The sequence below is a fragment of the Prionailurus bengalensis genome, chromosome A2 (genome assembly GCF_016509475.1).
Source record: "Prionailurus bengalensis isolate Pbe53 chromosome A2, Fcat_Pben_1.1_paternal_pri, whole genome shotgun sequence".
NCBI lineage: Eukaryota > Metazoa > Chordata > Mammalia > Carnivora > Felidae > Prionailurus > Prionailurus bengalensis.
The window spans coordinates 116,970,330-116,989,062 of NC_057348.1; the positions used below are offsets into that span (position 1 = coordinate 116,970,330).

At 41.9% G+C, this 18,733-nt stretch overlaps 1 non-coding gene across 1 annotated transcript; it reads left to right on the forward strand.

Annotated features, from left to right (window-relative positions):
- Positions 1-3,494: 3,494 nt before the first annotated feature.
- On the forward strand, positions 3,495-3,603 carry LOC122488783. The gene has a single exon (XR_006298706.1). It is a non-coding gene; the product is annotated as a U6 spliceosomal RNA (small nuclear RNA).
- The last annotated feature ends 15,130 nt before the right edge of the window (positions 3,604-18,733 follow it).

The following is an 18,733-nucleotide window of genomic DNA, read 5'->3' on the forward strand; positions in this document are numbered from 1 at the left end:
AAAGCCCCAAAGTCAAGTGTCTCCCCAGCCCTGTGACTTCCCCTCCCAGCTGAGTCACGACTTATGAAGTGGGTTTCTGGGTATCTGACCGACAGACGGCCACCCTCTCATCTCGGGTGTTGGTCCACTGCCTTTGGTTCTATTCCTTTAGTTAGTGAAGATACCAACTACTCAACTGAGGCCTGCAAGGAAACATGGCTTCTGGAACTTGATTCTCTAAGTTCTTCTCGGTATACCACACAGATGAGGTATACATGATGCATGTGTATGTATGCAAATGTGATGTGTTTGATTTGTGTGTGTATATATATATATTTGTGTGTGTGTGTACATACAGATCTCCATTGTCCTTCTCTCTTTGGAACTGCTTTCCCCTCATTGTTCAGGATGAGAAACAAAAGAACATCCAGCCAGCTGGTGAGTAGTCATCTCAATTCCCTGCCCCTTAACTTTAATCAGGTTGACTGGACGACTTAGTTTGGCCCTCCAGCGTCTACTCAACAATTCTTCAGAGATTCTATCCTTCCAAATAAACTTATTAGTGGTGAATTTGACTCCTGATGCTTCCAAAGCCTGAACTGTTAGTGTGTTTTGAGATTGGCAGGAAAGCTCTCCTCCATCCATTCATCTCCCTCACTTGTGAGTCTGAGGTTCCTTTGATTTTTGACCCTTCAACCAGCTTCACGTGAAGTGAGAACACCTTCTGGGATGTAGTAGGAGGGTGGAGATACAGGAGCTTCCCTCCTTTCTCTCTCATCCAGGGCAGACATCACTAATGGAACACAATACTATTTCCTGTGAACCTGAGTCCGGCCTCAGAGTATATCTGAGCACAGTGAGCCAACGACAGAAATCGACACACAAGGGTATGGCCTCAGAGTATATCTGAGCACAGTGAGCCAACGACAGAAGTCAACACCCTTGTAAGGGGAAATCTCGCCAACCTTACATTGACCCGCATCAATGACAGTGAAGGCATGAGGTTTGCATAACTGATAACTAGGTCTCTGTGCACTGAAAGACCGTGACCCCCAGCTAAGGATTTAAAGACAAGGTGTGTGTTTCTTAAGCAAGTTAGGTGCTCGTGTTTGAGAGCTTCTTTTAAACCACAACAAAATAGCCACCTTGTCCACTAATCTATGTAGGAGAGCCTAATGGGAGAGGCTTGCTGGGAGATGAGATGTGTCAATCCCCTTTGCATGGGATGTACACTGTTCCCCTGGCATGTCAAGCAGGTCCTGGCACAGAACAGCCCCTCTGTCCCTGTCATTCAGTGCACTGCCTCCTGGCCCGTGGTGTTGGCCCAGCCCATCCCCATCGGTCTAGGGGTGCCAGCTCTTCCATTTTCCCTAGACCTCCCCTGCCTTCTCCTCTGAACATCATTTTCCCACCTTCACATGAACCGTGATCCCTCCCATCTCCCCACTATTTTTGAGAGCAAGGGTTTTCTAGCAAGCCAGGCATTGTTTTAATCATCAGTGGTGTATGATGTTTCATCATTACAAAATCTCCCTTCCCTCCACTGTTTGCTTCTCTCCTTACAGCTTTCCTGACCATCATGTCGGCCACTGGACAGTGTTCCCTGGCTTCATGAAGATAATCCCCTCGCTTAACAGAGGTACTCATTTTATACTTTTATGCCGAATAACCCTCTGTGTCATAGATGTCTCTCCTGGAGCCAAGCTCTTCTCTGCAGCCTAAAACCATGCCACAGCACAGCCCCCACCCCTGCACCATAAGCTTCTTGATTGTCCGATATCTCAGGGAGCAAAGGATCAGCCCCAACTGCTGCAAGCAAGCTAGGCAGTGGGGTCAGTCCCATAAACTAATGGCTTAACTTAGCTGCAGCCTCATCGTCGACACAAAAATCTTCTCTCTCAATGTTGTAGGCTTCCCAGGGCAGGGAAGAGAGTCAGGAATCCATCCTCCTGTCACCTCTCACCCAGGCAAAGAGGGGATCTGAACAGTGGATTTCTACTCTTAGCTTTAATCTTCTGGAACACAGTTTAGCCTGGGGCCTCCTGAGCCTTGTAGCTAGTAAAGCTTACCTGGGAATCTGAGATCTGCTGGTAGGGTGGAGGAAATACAATTGTGTGCAAAGCGTGGGGTGCCACCCCCACCACCCACCCCCACCTCCCCACTTCCCTGCCCCTGCCGGCAGGAGAAGGAAAGTGAGCTCAAAACAATCAGCCAAAGCGATCAACTGTTTCCCAGACATGGCTTCTGGCAAAAGCTGCAGTAAAATACTAAGGTGCCAGGCAGCTAAGAAAACATGGATAATCCCAAATGTTCACATTTCCCGAATTTCAAAGTTTTCATGGTGTCTTTCCCACGGCTGCTATTCCAACAAGCAGAGGACTTGGAAAGGGTCCTGGCTTTGGAATGAGAAGACCGGGGTTGAGTGCTGGCTCCTGCATTTGCTGGTGGCATGACCTTGACCAAGTCCTGGGCAGAGTAATCTCATGGCAGCCAAGTGCCCCATTGGTAAACAGGGAACCATTAGAATATCTTGTTCCTGTGGCGGTTATAAGGTTCCAACAGCACAATGTAGGCTTGAAAGTCAATTATGTACTACAATTGGCATTACAGAAGCAAGGACTTTTCCTTTTTCTCCATATTTCAACAGCCTGTGATCCTTCCAGGAGCCCCTCTTCCCCCAGCTCTCCTGCCTTACTATTTCCAGGCATTCACTGGGGCCACCCAAGCCCGATTAGTGGGGTGCTCAGTGGGGTGGGTGGGGGCTGAATTCACGATGCCTCCATTGCGCCCATGCAGATGGATAAGGCAGCTGAAATTAATGACATTCTGAGCCACTGCAGTGCTCATCTGCTTAACAATCCAATTTCTAGGACATTTTAGAAGTTGTTAGCTGACTGCCAAAAATGAGGATCATTAAAAATAGATTCACAGCTGTTCAGGAAGCCAGAGATATAATTTTACCTTCATTATGCCTTATTGCAGATGTTATTGATTTAATCTCATTGCATTTTACTGTGTAATATCAATTCACACTGTCTTTGACTTGGAAATTAGGAACTGTATTTATTCTTCTTATTCTCATAGCATAGCCATGCTTAGACTGACAGCCACATTGACATCAGGTTCCAAGGTGGTGGCACCATTTAGGCAAGGCCTAATTGTTGGGGTGCAAAGCTAATTTAGTGTAGTTGCCTGAGAGAAAAATAATCTAAACATGGGATCACTGTGCCTTTCAAATGTGGATCTACCCACACAAACAATTTAAATAAGTGAATCAAAAGAACACTTGGGTTTCCTTGCATGTCACCAAAACGTTGGTTTGATGAATCTTTCACTTCTCTGGCAATTTTCTTTTATCTGGAAATTTCACACTGGAATTGCTAGAGGAGAATTTAATCTGAAATAAATTAGGATATTGCTTCCCAAGAGGTGTTTCTCAGAACATGTGTCTTGAGATAATCTATAATTAAAAAAAAAAAAAAACAGAAAAAAAAAAAAAACCCAGAAAAGGTCCAGTGCTCCTCCTTTGGCTGCACATATAATACAATTGAAACGATGCAGAGAAGATTAGCATGGACCTTGTGCTAGGACAACATGCAAATTCGTGAAGTGTTCCATATTTTTATATAAATAAAATAGATTCTAAACTCAAAAGGTCTGGGAAACCCTACATGGTAAGTCCTACTTTGAAGGCGTTACAATATATGGTAGTATATTAAAGGATCCAAGCATGAAATAAATTTGCTTGACTTTGTTTAATCCAGCATTTTCTAAACCAAAGTGGTGCAGAAGTGTTTGTTTTCCCCAGCCATTAATATCTCTGGGTGCTAATGTGCTAAGGAACACCGTTTGGGAATTTCTGCTTTAAGACAGTGCTGGAAGAGGGAAGGCCAGCTCATTCCTAGGAAGTCCTACACCTTTGTTGACTGCCAGTGTGGCCGCCATGTTGAACCTAAAGGAGCCATTCCTGATTTACAAAGGTTGGTTCATGAACTTTTTTCACCTAAATGTTTGTGGCTTCATTCCTCTTCCTTTCCCTATTTTACTGCCTCAGCCTCCAGACTCAGGTTCTATCCCATTCACTCCCAATTTCCAGTCTCCCTACCGCCCCCTCAACCCTGCCCCAGGAGAAATGCCAGGCTCATCACTCTTAGGTGTAGCAGGATTCAGGGAGGCCCATGCCTACTCTGTTTTTGCTGTGTTCAGGCATTTCCTTAATTGAGTAAGTTAGCTCTGCACAAGTGAGAAAATTTGTTCAGTGTGCTCCAAAGCCTATATGACATCAAGTATAAGATGTCCAAATTTTTTGTAACATTAATATGTTTCATGGTGTTTAGCAGCCCGTTTAGTCATTCTGTCTTGATGAGTGGTTGGCATAGCATGCCTAATGATGCACAAGTGTCTCTGTCTATGTTTATAAGGGCTTAGAAAAGGGCCCCATATCGCCAATAATGGCATTTGAAGGGGTTCCATATGCAGCATTTGATTTAATGAGCTCACACTGGAGGTTTTACCAACTACAGTGGACATCATCAAGGATGGTGTGACTCAAGGATTTTTACTTTATTTCTGCCCACTTCCTTGCAGGTCTCCAGATATCACTCATTTCCAGGCAAGTAAATGTCTATGGGGACCTAATATATTTATGTCTATGTCACTTTCCTTTATTTCATAGAAAATATACCTCTTTGTTCATGATGTCTAACATTTGCTACTAGGTGGCAGAGAATGTTAAGCAACTTCATTATTATCTCTCTCTAGCCCTTCCCTGCTCTTGCCTATCCCAACTTGGCTGAGTGCCCCACACCCACCACCCAGTGGTGACTCCATATCACTTCTCAGGGTGACAACCGTGGGCAAAAGTTTGGGCAGGGACCTGAGTTTGGGCAGGGATCAGAGCAGAGGCCTGATCTTATTTGGTACTTACTCCCCATAATTACCAACTTCCCAGTAACAGACAACTTATGCCCCGCTAGATTGTGAGCCACACAGTGCCTGGCTTTTCACTTCTCCACATATCCACCATGGTACCCAGCACCAAGCTCAATGCCTACTTACTGACTACTGGTTTAGCATCTCCCAGCCCATAAGGGATGGAGCCAGAGTTGGACTCAAAGTCTCTCTCTTTTTTTTTTTTTTTTTAATTTACATCCAAGTTAGTTAGCTTATAATGCAACAGTGATTTCAGGAGTAGATTCCTTAGTGCCCCTTACCCATTTAGCCCATCCCCCTCCCACAACCCCTCTAATAACTCTCTGTTTGTTCTCTATATTTATGAGTCTCTTATGTTTTGTCCCCCTCCCTATTTTTATATTTTTATTTCCCTTCCCTTATGTTCATCTGGTTTGTCTCTTAAAGTCCTCATATGAGTGAAGTCATATGATTTTTGTCTTTCTCTGACTGACTCATTTCACTTAGCATAATACCCTCCAGTTTCATTCACGTAGTTGCAAATGGCAAGATTTCATTCTTTTTGATTGCCGAGTAATACTCCATTGTGTGTGTGTGTGTATATATACACACACACACATATATATATATATATATATATATATACCACATCTTCTTTATCCATTCATCCATCGATGGACATTTGGACTCTTTCCATCCTTTGGCTATTGTCAATAGTGCTGCTATAAACATGGGGGTGCATGTGTCCCTTCAAAACAGCACACCTGCATCCCTTGGATAAATACCTAGTAGTGCAATTACTGGGTCCTAGGGTAGTTCTATTTTTAGTTTTTTGAGGAACCTCCATACTGTTTTCCAGAGTAGCTGCACCAGCTTGCGTTCCCATCAACAATGCAAAAGAGATCCTCTTTCTCCGCATCTTCACCAACATCTGTTGTTGCCTGAGTTGTTAATGTTAGCCATTCTGACAGGTGTAAGATGGTGTCTCATTGAGGTTTTTATTTGTATTTTCCTGATGATGAGTGGTGTGGAGCATTTTTTCATGTGATGGTTGGCCATCTGGATGTCTTCTTTGGAGAAGTGTCTATTCATGTCTTTTGCCCATTTCTTCACTGGATTATTTGTTTTTTGGGTGTTGAGTTTGATAAGTTCTTTATAGATTTTGGATACTAACCCTTTATCTGATATGTCATTTGCAAATATCTTCTCCCATTCTGTCGGTTGCCTTTAGTTTTGCTTGGACTCAGAGTCTCTTAATGGGCAGATCTGTCACTCTGAACCAATTCTGTCCCATGAGTGTGATTCTCCAGAGCACTCACCTTGCTCCTCCATGAGCCCACTTCATTCTCAATGTGATTCAACATTGATTGAAAGATAGCTGGGGCTCATAACTACATACATTGTGGTGCCACAGAGAATTACCCAGATTTTAAAAATCGTAGCTTATGCAGATAGCTTCAAGAATCATGTTTGGGGCAGGCAGGGGCCACAACTATGTGTACGAACTCATAAGGTCATATTTGTTCCAAGTTGAAAGAGATCTTTGAGGGCATTTAGAGGAACTTCCTTATTTTTATAGTTAGGAATTTGAACTCCAAAGACAGGTACAACTCAGAAACACAACTGATAAACTAAATGATGCTAGAGAATTCCTCTCTACATAAACCCAAATGAGAGAGTTCATTTTCAATTCTTGTACTGATACCTACTTTTCATTCCAGTATTTGAGTTATGTCACATTTTGGTAGCTCTAATGTGATTCACAATTTTGTCGCTTTTAAAATCAAACTGAAGTGAAATCTCTAACAAAATTCTAAAGAATCTGAGACAGTGACAGGCCAAAAGGAAAACTCAATTTGGAGCCATACTTGAATGTCCTCAAAATTAATTCAAGAGCGAAATAGAACTAAACTGTACGCTGTAAGGAATTGCTAGCTCTACTTCCCCTAGCATACTTATATCAGTATATTATATAAGCATATACTTATATATGACAGACACAGACATATTAAGAAGAGAATAGAAAAATAAAAAAGCTTCTTTACATGACTTAAGCTACTCCATTAACAACGCTGCTAAACAAAGGAATTTTAAGAAATAAGAAATTAAAAACAGACATAAAGAAAACTAGCAGAGCGGCGCCACCTAGTGTCGATAACCTGAAAAGCATCTGCTCTTTCCTGCGCCCTCCAGTGGTAGAATTCACCATTTGCCATTGGCAGGAAAGCTAATTCTAGAAACACATCGTTTGGTTTCTTTCCTCCGCTCTGGATGGGAGACAGAAAGAGATTGCATTTCAATACATATTCTTAGCAAGATGTACCTTCATTCACTATATTTAAGACAAAACAACTACAGAGATCCAATTTCTGGTTGATCACACAAGTCTTCCTATAGACATGATTTCAAGAGAACTGTACTCATTAACCTTTAAAATCTGAATAATCTTAAAAGATGTCAGCCCTTCTATTCCCATGACATATTGTTCAACGTGAAATTTTGCAAACACCATCCCTGTACCAACATTTTAGTAACATTTCAAAGCCAAAACAAACTTTGATTTAAAAAAAAAAACAAAATAATTTATAAGTAAATGTGAGAGAGTTTGATCCAGAAATAAGATTCATCTTCCTCTGTGCCTTGGTTTACCCGTCTGTAGTGGGGAAATTGTTCTGATTCCAGTCTCCCTACCTTCCTTTAGGAGTGAGGGAGAGTTGACAGTGATAGGATTACATGAGATTGTCCCTAGATGCTAGTTAAAAGTAGAAAGTATATGATTCAGACAAAACTGAGATACTTTGTTATTTGTATTAAGAGTTTAAAAATGTTGGCGTTGATGTCTAATACCAGCACTGCCTGAGTGAAGGTAAGAACAGTGCACCAAAGAACGAGATGAACTTTACTAGTCACATGATCTATCCTTTGATAAGTCATTTACGTCTGGACTCTCTACTCCATAGGGCCTGTTCTGGCTCTGATATCCTACAGTTAGATAATATGATTGCAATTTCCCTGTCTCTGTCCCAGCATAGATCGTCATTACCTCTTATCTGGACTAATGCAATATCTTCCTAACACATCTCTCCTAGCTCCAATCCATCCGGCCGAGTAATCAAGGAAAATGGGTATTTCCAGCATAAATCTCCCTAAAGTGTAAGTCCAGTCATCCCATTCCCCTGCCTAAAGGCCTGAAATGGCTCCCCATGGCATTTTGCGGGGCAACCAGCCTTAATCGGCATCTATTCTGTGCCAGACAGTATAATTGGTGCTTTCCCGCCAGTGTCATCACATCCATGCAATGATACTTCAGATTGGTGGGACATGCCCATTTTCATGAGGGTGGCAGCTGGGGGGGGGGGGGAGTCTGAAGCTCTTGGGGGTTCAGGGAACTGATTCAAGTCCCAGTGAGACAGCGAAGAGCCTGGGATGCAAATCCAGGTCTCTGGTTCCAAAATTCGTGGTATTTGTGAGCAGTTAAGGTGTATACTTTGGAGCCAGAAATGCTTGGGTTGGAGTCCAGGCTCTGCCAAACATGGTTACACACTGTGTGACCTTTGGAAATTTTCTAACCTCTCTATGCCTGTTTCCTTATCAGTAAAATGGGTGCTTAGTGAGTGTTTTGTGTTATTGTCACCACATTTTCTCACTGAGTAGGCATGAAGATCCCCCCTTAGCATTCAAAGTGCTTCTAAACTTGGTTCCAACTGGATTTCCTGTTTTTTCTCCTACTACTTTCCAAAGAGCCCAATGCCGAATCGTTCCAATCCCTCTCCAGCCCCACCCCACCCCCCATACTTGCAGGTGTATTGACCTTCCCCCCTAGATCTCTGCTTTTGCTGCTTCTGGTGTTCTCCCTCTTCAGCAAGTCTGTTCCTCCTCTCTACCAACCCCTAGTGGTTAGCACAGTGATGGGCATATGGCAAGCATGTAATAAATGTTAGGCGTTACCAGTATTATGGTAATTGATGGTACTATTAATAATATCCCTCAAGGCCCAATTCCAAACTCACCTCTTTCATGAGACATTTTCCAGCCCTCACATGGGGTGTTGTCCTCTTCAGAACTACCTGTCCGTTGCCCTACCTGCCACTCAGCACACTCTCAGGCTGTGCTGACCCATACAGTAGCTGCCGGCCACATGTGGCTACTGCACTTGAAATGAGGCTGATCCAAAGTAAGATCTGCTGTAAGTGTATGATATACCCATATCCCAAAACTCTGTATAAGTAAAAGAAGTATTAAAAGTTTCATTGGTATTTTAATGTTTAGTATTTTAATTTTATTGACTATATGTTGAAATGATAATGTTGAACAGATTAGGTTAAATAAAACGTATTATTGAAATTAATCTCACCTGATCCTTTTTCTTTGTAATTAAAATTGCATGTATGATTTCCATTATATTGCTTTGGAGAGCACTATTCTAAAGTACAGTTATTTTTAACAACCGATCTGACTAGAAGATGTAGTTCATATTCATGGTATGAAGCTGAGAAAATGCAGAAAACCACAGGGTGGAAAAGGTGGTAACCCACCACTCAGGAAGAAACGCTAATGTATATGTTCTAGGATTTTTATTTATAAATATATATTTTTTGGTAAAATATATTTTTTGACAAAGTCAAGGTCATAACCTAAATGTTTTGTTGCCTGCCTTTTTCATTCACTATAGTGTAAATCTCTTCTACTTCATTGAATCTTCATTTTTAATGGCTACATAAGTGTCCCGTTTATGGATGTACTATACTTCATTAAGCCAATCTGTTAACATGCCAGAGATCAGCTAGACCCTCACCAATCTATGATGCCCAAGAATGGGAAGATTAGGATTCCCAGAATCCCTTGCAGTTAGTTGTGGCCACATGACCAGCTTCTGGCCAATAAAATGTGGTCAGAATGATGTAAGCCATATCCAGCCCATAACAAATCCAGGCATTCCTCCTTATCTTTTCTGTCTTCATTTATCTGTTGGATGCATGCAGGGGTATAGATGAGTACTTTGAGGTTCTGGAAGATAGTAGAACTACAAGATAGAAAGAATCAGGATACCTAAATCACTACACGGAAGGCCATCAACTGTATCATGAGTGAAAAATAACCTTGATTGCGTGAAGCCACTGAGATTTGGGATTATTTGTTAGAGCAAGCTAGTGTTAATTCCTTTAATACCTAGTATTGGGCATTTGGATTACTTCTCATTTTTATTATTTTAATCTGCAGTGTTAGGACAAATTCCTAGAAGTAGATTCGCAGGGTCAAAGGATATGTACATTTTTACAAATTTTGGAAACTATTGGCAAAAAAAAATCTTGTATTCCTTACCAGACTGGAAGCCATTTTATAGATTTTACTTTGATTGCTTCTAAGTATCTTATAGGTTTGGTTAAATGCTAAGCAAACAAAAGGAAATACTTCCAAAATAACGGCTCCGAAGTATTGATTTCGGAAACAATGAACTGTATAGATGCCTTTAAGATATATATGTTAAATGGGGTGCCTGGGTGGCTCAGTCGGCTAAGCGTCCGACTTCAGCTCAGGTCATGATCTCACAGTTAATGAGTTTGAGCCCTGCATCAGGCTCTGTGCTGACAGCTCAGAGCCTGGAGCCTGATTCAGATTCTGTGTCTCCCTCTCTCTACCCCTTGCTTGCTTGCTGTCTCTCTCTCTCTCTCTCTCTCAAAAGTAAATAAACATTAAGAAAAAAAATTTTTTAAAGAAATACAGATTAAAGAAAAATGGCGGCAAGTAACATCAATGTGCTGGGCTGGGAGCTTCTTGTTAAAAAGAAGGTGTGTTCACTCTTCTAATTGTCATGGTGAAGCCATAAATAGCCAGTTTGGGTATGTACCTCCCACACTATGGGGTGCTGATATGCAGCTGGCCACTTGAAATGTTTGCTTTTTGCATCTTTCTGTTCCTCCATGGATTCTCTGTATGAATCTCATTGCATATATCTGTGCTATGCCTTTTTTTCATGTATCACAAACAGTGATTTATTTGTAGCTACATTTAGTCCTTCAAGAAACATAAATATTAGATTTGGGACAGGTGAAGTTAAGACTACATCATCATTAAGATTCTTACCAAATCTAAGATTCTACGTGAAAGGTTCTGCGAAGAAATGAATATGATTATCTGGTGCAAGGGCCTACTCTGTAAGAGATCACAGACCAGTCTGGAGGCCAAATTTTAGTTTATGGGGGTTTGGTTTTCTGGAAGCCCAAGCAGCGACAATAGCTTATATTTCTTTCAATCACAAACCAGTGCTGTTTCTTCATGTTAAAAATCATTGAACATGCCGAAAATGCCAGTTTATGTTCAAAATTCTTTCAGAAGAATATGGTTTCACATTGAGTGCAGTTGAAGTTTTCAAGTCCTCAGGATGTTGAGAACAGCAAAACCCCAGGTTCTAGTCTTCCTATAATGAGCTAATTCTCAAGTTATTGTGGTAAAAACTTGTGTACAATGAAAAAACATAGTACATTCTAAATAAATGGGTCTCTTGACCTTATTTCTGGAAATTTTATTAATGGTTGAGAAACAATGAACACATAGGAATGAGAAAAATTTCTGTTATATCATCTCTTGAAGAAAATCAGAGTTATAGAGAAATGGATTCCAGAACACCCCAAGACAACAAACCAGCTGCAAGGTTAAAATATTATCTATTTGATGCTGAACAATGTTGTTGGGTGTCTTTTCTCTAGGTGAACTTCTCTAGGTGAACTTCCCTGACTGCCTAGCTATGTAGTGTCACAAAGACAATCCTCATTGTGGAGGATGAAGAAGAAATTAGTGTCTTGTAACTAAATGTTATGCCTCTTGAATGGGTCAGAAGGAGATGGGCTTGGGGTGCCTGGGTGGCTCAGTCAGTTAAGCGTCCAACTTAGCTCAGATCATGATCTCACAGTCTGTGGGTTCAAGCCCCGTGTAGGGCTCAGGGCTGTCAGCTCAGAGCCTGGAGCCTACTTCAGATGCTGTGTCTCCCTCTCTCTCTCCCCCAATGCCCCCTTGTGCTCTGTCTCACTCTGTCTCAGAAATAAATAAACGTTAACAAACAAAAAGGAGGGAGATGGGCTTTGGGGAAGCCAAGCTGCTAGCATAAGAACTAGTTTGTTTTATTTGGACCTTTTCTGTTCTTCTGTGGTTATATGTGGCATCGCCTTCTCAGACTGCCCTGATGGCAGGGCTCTAGGGGAGAGTGACATCCACCAACTTCCTTTGCAATCTCTCTCTCTCTTTCATACTCAGGCAAGACCAAGGCTAAGAAACGTCCCTCTAAGGGACAAGACACCATCAGACCAGACAGCACTAGAGTATATGACACATGAGTAAAAAGAGGCACAAAGAAGTATCTTATTCTCTGAGTTGACTATCTTCCACCTCCCACCCGCCCTCCCAGAATGGAAGTTCTCCAAACACGGGGATCTCATTCTCGGGTGCCTAGAACATGAGTGGAATATAGAGAATGCTCAAAACTATATTTTTGAAAGGTAGAGAGGTAAAAGGAGAGAGCCATGAAACTCTTACTGGAGAAAATTTTTAAGGTCGAGCAAAATTGCCAGATCTCCTAACACCCGAGTGGTCAGTATTTATTGATTACCTAGGATAATATCCCAGATGCGGTACCCAGACTCTAAACAATAGTAGAAGCAATCACAGAGTAAGAGTCTAATCATTTTCTAGTCAGACAGTAAGTTTCTTCTAGTTTACATCATCTTATGCCTGAGAAACTGATCTCAGAAGAGGGCAGAAAAATACTAATGGGCATTAAAATAAAGCATGTGCCTTTCATTGCGAGCATGTTCTCTGCTGTTTTGCACAAGCTACTTCCCCTATCAGTGTATCAATTTATCGTAGCAGAACGGCTACCCAAACTCATATCAAATGACACACTCCAAATTTTCTTTGCCATTTAGTATGCATTTTAAATTATATAGTAGCATTGAGACTTAAAATAAGGAAGGTATTTAAGGGATCCATTTTATGTCATGCTAGTCATCCGTGGGGTGGACTGGACGACTCTCGGGACAAAGAATCGCAGGAAAGTAGAATTCTTTTTTATTGTAAAGAGTTTCATCCACAAAAATCTCTTGGCCCTTCTTATGGCTCACGTCGTTGTTGATTCCTCCTCATTCACCGACAAGCATCCAGCGCTAGGCCTTTGTCGGTATTCAGTACACGCAGCATTTATTAAGTTTAACACAATCCTCCACCTCTGGGTTGAGCATCTATCCCCCAAATGCTTTCCCTACCCTCGACACCGAGGCTCATTGCCTTTCCAGTCTTCTTTCTTTGTCCTGGCCACCTTCATTTTGGCTTGAGCTCTACGCGGCACTTGGGAAAATGACTGCCCTAATCATAATCTTTAAGATCTCTACAGAAAGTGTCTATAACTGGAATTTCCTCATTACTTTAATGTCCTTCTAGTCATAGCTTCATGGGCCTATTATGTGTAAATTAGAAACACATTATTCCACCAGCAAAGCTTTTCTTTCAAATGCATAGGATTTTATAACCTGTCACAATCTATTAAATTCCGAATTGTTTGTACTGAAACTGACTTTTTTCTGTAAGAAGATGTCAAAGGATCTTAATTTCAGCTAATTCTGGCAACCAAAACGAGTCTCCTCTACTTAATAGCTGGCAGTGGTCTCTGCAGTAAAATGCTTCCAGGAACAATTGGAAATTACTAAGATAATAGTGTGTTTCTTTAGATTAGTATCACCTCTGAAATGTGAAGCTTTTGCCAATTCAAAGCTCCTTTGCTGTCTTTCTAAAACTGAATTTCCTGAAAAGTTCTTAAATATTAAGAGGAGTTGATGTAAGTAGACAAGAAGACAGCAAACAGGAAAGCTAATGGACAGACTGTGAGTGACCTGTGGAGAGTTCTAGAATTTCACATGGGCTACTTCCAAATAAGGGAAAACTTGGCAGGCATGAGTTTGGAATTCTCTTTAGTTTGTGGCTCTTTGCAGAGCCCAATACTGTTTTTGCTACTATTGCTTCATGGTCGTCAACTGGAATATTTCCAGAGATGATATGTTTTTGGGTGGGAAAAGCATCATGTCCTTCACAACCAGCTCATGAAGTGTGATGCAGACTCAGCCCTGGAGTGAAGAGTTTGCCATGAGTCATCTAATCTCTGACTTTGGGTGTTAACTCAAATAGCTAATCCCAGGGAGCTATCGTGGGGCAAACTCAAGACTCTATGCTTAATGCTTGATGAGGAGTAACTAACACAAATAGCCAGGCGGGACAGTAAGTGTTCCACGTGCACTAGCTTATGTAAGCCTTCAGAAAACAAAACAAAGCAGAAATAAAAAGGCTTATTATTACTATTCCCATCTCACAGAGGGCAACAGTAAGTCTAAAAAGGGCAAGTTAAGATTTGAACTCAGATCACCCTTCAATGTTTTTGTTTTGAAAAAGATCCTCGATTTCTCCAGGATGGGATGACGGGGATCACAAAAGAGGTCCAGATACCAGAACTTTCTTGTTGGTGCTTGTAGGTCTCCTTATCTTTGTGTTTTGCCACCAAGCATTTATTGTCCGTTAAGTCGGGGAGTCTCTGGTGTGAAGATGCTCTTAAAGCAGGAGAGGCACCGTATGCAAAACAGACACATTATAGACAGATTCTCGAGGCATTCCGAATGACTGGTCAATTCAGTCAGTTTAGGATTGAACAGTTCAAACTGACCGGGTGTCTTCGCGTTGTGCCAGTGAAGTTTCAGACAGAGAATCAGTCAATATCTGTGAACGCATCATCCCCACGGCTTGGCCCTGTGTACACCAACTAATTGTTGGATGTTTTGCACTTTTCTCTCATTTGTTTTTAACACGATATGATTTTCCTTTGCTTAATTTTTCTCTTTCCATTTGATAAGTCCTGCCTGAACAATTCTGAGCTTCTCGTTAGAACAATTTTTACCAATTATGCTCATGGCAATGCCAAATGTGGGTGTGCTTAATTTAAGTATTAATAGTGAAAATAATTATATTTCACCCAAAATAGTAGCATATGTTTACCATGCTTCATGGGCTATAATCCTTTTATCTGCTTTTCTCAGACTGTGGTTTTCAATAAAATTCATTTTCAATAATAAAATTCCCCAAAATGAAATTCTTTATTTTATATTGACCTGAGACACCTGGGCAACACGTCCCTTAGAAGAGATGTAATTTGAGTGTATTACACTTGAACGGAGCTGTCTTTAGGCAGGCGACCTTTGGGTTGCAATGAATAAAACTTCACTCAAACTAGTTGAAAAACAAAATGTACTTTTTCAGGGAAGTGAAAGATTTGCCAATTAATCAGAAAGTCAGTTAATCAGAACATCCTTTCACAAAGTTCTAGCCTATCAAATTTTGTTTTTCCATTTGTCCATTCATCGATTTATCCTTTCCATTAAGATCGACTGAGCCTCTACAACAAACCAGGTACTGGGGATGCATGGACAGGGGCTCCACGATCCTTGCACTCAGGGAGTCTTGTCGCCCCTCCCTTATGCTCCTTCCTTCTCAGCATTTCTGTGTGTGTGCTATCGAAGAGTTTCTAGAACTGATGCAAAAGATAGAAGGGGGGGTGAGGAGAAGCTGTAAAATGGAAGAGATCACTCATTCTTAAATCTATTAAAGATTAACGTTGGAAATCCAATGTTAAGATGAGAATATATTTCTGTGGAATGCACTGCTTATTAACTTAAGAACCAAGAGATTTCAAAGCTTAAAAAAAACTGAGTTCGGTAGTCACTGAGACAGACCTAATCATTTTCTTCGAATGATACTTACAGCTCTAATCGAAGAAATCTCCGAACGTACCTGTTGTTGTTAGCTCTTTTTTCCTGTCCAGCTGTGTGACATCCTCACAACCAACCAGAGGGCTGGTAAAAGTCCAGATTTGTGGGTTCTGTCCCCAGTTTCTGATTCCTGAGGTCCAGGAGGGAACCTGAGAATTTCCATTTGTAGCAAGTTCCCGGGTCATGCTGATGTTGCTGGTCCAAGGACCACATTTTAAGAAAGGTTGTTGTAAATAAATGTTACTCAAAGTGCCAACTGCAGATGAGAACTGTTCATTACCAGTCTGTGACAAGAAAAGTACAGAAACTGAAAGGAAGCAGCGGGAATCTTCTATAATTTGACATTGCTGTGACATCCAAGTGCATGATCAGTGGGCATATGTCACTGAATAGCTGAGCTCAGGGCTGTCAGACTTGCATTGTGAGTCACATGAGGTATAAGATACATGCTAGATATATACAGGGAGCCCACATTTTATTCTGTAACAGACTGGAAGTAAAAACACAGGTTGTTCACCATACACAGTTTGAGAAGCACCACTCTCTAAACCGTCATGCTATATACTGCCTAAGGGTCATCCCCAAAATAGTTTCGGGCAGATAGGAGGAGGACAAGGCCATGTCTTGGCCTGATGCCCTCTGCCTGGGAAGGCCCAGAGGAAACAGACAAGGCTGTACAGATGGGCCCTGGGTGTGACACCACACATCCATGGAGTGGGTCAGCCCAGTGGCCACAGAGATTGTGCTTTTTTGAGGCTGGAGGCCTGGAAAAAGAAACTGACCAGTCAGAATTTAGGATGCCCAACCTCTGCAAGGGTCAAACCATGTACCAGGAAGGTTGGGTGCTTCCCAATGAAATCAATATGGGCCCCTCAATTGCAGGCAGCCAAGATTTGAGACTCGGTGCAGGCAACTCTTAACTGTCACAGAGTCACCTGATCTCAGGTCTGGGAAATTGACTTAATACCTCGGCATAGAAGCTTGGGCATGACTAAATCTGCAGGTGGAGACCAAGAGCAATTGCCATCATGGGTGCACCCTAGCCCAGGAAAGGGGAAGGCAAAAAATCATCCTTTTATCTCAGCTACTTGGGCTGGCATTTTCTTTTACCACTTCAAACATTTTTATTAAAATTTCCAATCATCTGATTTCTGTCAGGATTCAGCTGTTCTTAGCCTTAAATTCTAGGATCCTCTTGGGTTGGCTAGAAGGAAAGCCATGTGATGGGGCCTCCATGATTTCAAGGCTTGATGAATGTGCCTCAAATTGGCTTTGCTAACTGTCTTTTCAAATGGATCTCCTGATAGCTCTATGATTTTACCAGCAGTGATTTATTTTTTAATATTTTGCACTTCAAGCTCTGATAAATTCAGTATTCTTTCTAAGCACTTGTACATATTAGATTGTAGTTAGAGGAGGCTAACATTTCTACATGTTCAATACGTCAAGGCCTCATAAGCAGGCATTGCAGCTGTCTGTTTGCTTTTCTAGTCCCCACTGAAGTCTGCTCTTCTCTAAAGCCTGCCTCGGCTGGAGTCACCCCAAGAAGAGGTTTTCATTACCTTGTATCCATAAATAGCCATCAGCTTTGCTCTGTGGCCTCCAGCCACCCATTTGAAAGAGTGACCTTACATGCTCAGAGGCTACCTCCCAGGGCTTTAGCCTTCCAGTAGGAAAACTAACTGCCCCAGAAATGCTGTAGACTGGCTGAGACACAGCGATACTACCAGACTTCCGATAAAGATATGAGTTTCGAGATGATGAGCTAGAGAAACAGAAAAGAGGGTAACACAGATAGTATACACTGGTGATGGGTCAGACCTGGGTTTGATTCTTGCCATATCATTTAGACTGCTTCTGAGCAGAAAGTAACAGAAAAACTAAGTCAAACTAGTTTAACAGCAAAGGAAATTTAGTGGCTTATATTGGTCCAGAGGCAGAGCAGGCTTCTGAGTTGACTGGTCCAGGGGCTCAAGGACATCACTGGCTCTTCTCTCCACTCTACTGTTTCAGCTTCATCCTCAGACTGATTCCCTAAGTTCCCTCAAGGATGCAAGACTGGCTGCGGATTGTAATCAGGCTTCCTCATGAGGGGCCAGCAAGGGAAGGAGAGGGAGAACTGGTCTCTCACAACCAGTGAAAGAAAAGTCAGTCACTTAAATATGATTGGCAAGGAGAATGCCCTGCACTGATTGGCTACATTCTGGTTTATTTGAGCCAATCACTGTCCAAAATGGCTAAGACTTCCAGAATTGGCTTAAACCAATTAGAGTCACTCATTGGAGTTATGGGTGTGGCTGATGGCTGAAAACCCAAGGGGAGGAAGGAATGGCAGGTGGGGGCCAACAAGCATGCTCATGATGCTGGCTCTGTCGCGCTCATCCCCTTGACCTCCTCATTCAACCTCTCTGAGCCTCGCTTTCCTCATCTGTAAATTGAAGATTACCTTGATACCCACTTCCCTGGTTGTGATAGGGATTAGGAAAGAGATAAGAACAGTAAGGAGCTTTGCACTGTGCCTGGCACACCATAAGTGCCCGGTGAAAATTAGGAGGCAGATCGCCGGAAGTAGGTACCCGCTGTATTTAGACATTACATGCTTTCTTAGGCTTGTTTCCAACAGCTCTTCCCCCTTAGTGGATGCAAGCGAAATGGCCATAAAAGGACAGCAAAGACTGTTTAGAGAGACAATTTTATGCTGATTTATCCAGATATTATTTAGGTGGCGGGGGGGGGGGGGCGGGCGGGGGGGGTGGGGAACAAACCTCAAACCAGGCAATTCTATTACATTCAAAGAGTATCTCTGGGTAGTGAGTTTAAGAATGATAGTAATAATGATAATAATAATAATATTAAAACAAGGAAAGTGAAAGGAATAAAAAAATGAAAATGATGATAGAAGGGGAGTAGCTACAATTCATTAGGCACGTTGGGTGTTGTACGGGGCACTTTACAGGAGTTGTGAGCCGTTGGTGTTGGTTTTATTATATCTATTTGTACGTAAGAAACAGAAATTTATCTAAACTAAGGAGTTTGCCCGAATT